Source organism: Silene latifolia, chromosome X, assembly GCF_048544455.1.
Source record: "Silene latifolia isolate original U9 population chromosome X, ASM4854445v1, whole genome shotgun sequence".
NCBI classification, from domain to species: Eukaryota; Viridiplantae; Streptophyta; class Magnoliopsida; order Caryophyllales; family Caryophyllaceae; genus Silene; species Silene latifolia.
The window spans coordinates 196,534,839-196,537,518 of NC_133537.1; the positions used below are offsets into that span (position 1 = coordinate 196,534,839).

Consider the following 2,680-nt stretch of genomic DNA (forward strand, 5'->3'; position numbering starts at 1 on the left):
TGCTTGTTGTGATCTCAACTTATGCACATGTTATGTTTGATGAAATGTGAGCCTATGAATCTTTGCATTTTTTACCCATCACCTATCTTTTCAATGAGACTTGTAAGACATAAACCAACTCGAGTCTCATTAGACCATGCATATTGTTGAGTAGGGAAGATTAAGTCGACTTGTAGGTGTTGTACAATCTAATCGATTCGGCTCCGGGACCCAAACTTTCCTAGGATTGTAAGATATAAACCAACTCGATCCATCACAACAATAATTGCTTGCTTATAACTTGAGAATATGTTTGTATGATCAATTCCCATGAATCCCCTATGACCCCATGACACCCTAGTGCCTTTTCTCAATTGTTTACATCCCTTTTAATTCATCTTGCTTGTTTACTTTCATTGCTATTTAGTTTAGTGATCTTCTACTTCAAACCCCAATTGTGACACCCTTAAGACACCACTAGTTACAATAGAAATCTCATCTCAATTCCCGTCCCTTGGGATCCGACCTTTACTTACCTCTTTACTAATTATAGAGTTGTTGGTGAAGTTATAAATTGTGTTTTGGTCTAGGTGCTCCTAACGACAAGTACTGAAAAACTAAACCCCACGAGGGAACACGACCAAAAATGGCGCCGTTGCCGGGGACGGTGTTAACATGATTTATATTTTCTTACATTGTTATTATTTGTGTCTTTCTTTGCCTTGGGGAAGTAAAACTCCTCAAGGTTTGTTCTAATTGTTTTCGAGTTTTTTTATATTTTGCATGTCTAGAAGGTCACAAGGTGACTTGTTACCCTTTGATCACGAAATTGAAAGAACTTTGACAACCAATAGAAGACTTGCTAGGAGAACTTTGAGAGGTATTGGTGAGGTTGTAGATAATCAACCAAATACTATTGAGTTCATCACCCCTTTTGCAAGAGAAGGTGAGGAGAACCCAATACAAAATCCAACACAAAATTAACCCACAATGCCTAAGTTTTCATCACATTCCGTACCCACCGAGGAGAACCTACCCAATGGTACTCCTACACCACAACATCTAACCCGAAATTTTATTGCCAAATCCGCATTTATCCAATTAGTCGAAAGAAGCCAATTTGGAGAGATGCCTAGTGAAGACCCTCATTCTCATATGGAGACTTTTTGTGACTATTGTGATGCGATTTCTCAAACCGGTGTAACTCAAGACCAAATTCGATGGGTCTTATATCCTTTTTCTCTAATTGGCACCGTGAAACAATGGTTGAAAGGCCTTGATAAGGCTACTCTCGGAATTGATTCTTGGAAAAAGTTGGTTGTAGCTTTCTACAAAAAGTTCTATCCACCGAAAAAGACTAACATGCTAAGAGCTCAAATTACGGGCTTTAAGCAAACGGATGAGGAATCTTTGTATGAAGATTGGGAGCGATTCAAGAGAATTTGTCGCTCATGTCCTCATCATGGACCTAGCGAGTGGTTCTTGGTAAAACAATTTTGGAACGGTCTTTATGAAGATTCAAGGAACAACATGGGATCAAATGGAATGTTCACCGAAGTTGATGACAATCAAACTTGGAACAAAATTGAGGAAATGGCGGTCCATAACTCACAATATAGTAGACCTCGCAAGTCTACTAGGGGAGGAAAGCATGAAGTGGACTCCATTACTCAATTGGGTGCTCAACTTAGTGCTCACATTGATACCATCAATTTGAAGTTTGAAAAAGCTATGGCTAGACTTGAAGAAGCCTCAAAATCACCAAAGCATCATGTTAATGCCATGACGGCATCTTCATCAATCCCAATGGGATATGTGAGAATTGTGGAACTTTGGGACATGACCAAAGTGAATGTAGGGTAACAAATGAACAAGTGAATGTTTTCCAAGCATACAAGAGTGGTACCCCTTATTCAAACTATTACAATGAAAACACCAAATTCCATCCAAATCTCTCATACAAAAGCCAAAACGTTCAAAACCCTCAACCAACATACACCTCACCTCCCATGAGAAACCAAAATCAAAGACCCTTTTACAACCAAAACCAAGGTTACCAAAATCAAACTCCATACAATCAACAAAATGACCAAGGTATTGATGTCCAAAAAGCGGTCCTCCAAATGCAAACGAATCAACAAGAGTTATTCACTCAAATGCAAAAAGATAGTCAAACAAAGGAAATCACCATCAACAACATCCTAGCTCACACCAAAATGTTGGAAACCCAATTGACTCAACTAGCATCTTCAAGCTCACAAAGACAAAAGGGGCAATTACCACCTCAAAGTAATCCCCCAAGACATGAAACGGTTAGTGCCATTCACTTGAGGAGTGGTACAAGGTATGAAGCACCGAAGAAGCAAGTTGAGGATAAAGTTGTGGAAGCTAGTTACAAAGAAGAAATTGTGCAAAACTCCAAGGATGGAGAACCATCAAAAGAAGAAATTTCAAAGAAAAATGAAGACAAGGTCAAGGAGAAGGAGCCCATTGTGATTAGACTTCCTTTTCCGAGTTGTCAAGCCAAGCCCAAATTTGATGACCAACTTGGAAAATTTATGGAAATTGTGAAGGATTTGGAAGTCTCGATTCCTTTCACGGAATTAATCAATCACGTGCCGGCCTGTGCAAAATACATGAAAGACATCCTCACAAAGAAGAAGTCGATCCGGAAGCTTGAGACTATCGCCTTCACTAAGGT

General features: G+C 39.3%; 1 non-coding gene across 1 annotated transcript; it reads right to left on the bottom strand.

The window, feature by feature from the left end:
* Positions 1-1,341: 1,341 nt before the first annotated feature.
* Positions 1,342-1,448, bottom strand: LOC141624720 (small nucleolar RNA R71). Its single transcript, XR_012534526.1, has one exon. It is a non-coding gene; the product is annotated as a small nucleolar RNA R71 (small nucleolar RNA).
* Positions 1,449-2,680: the final 1,232 nt, after the last annotated feature.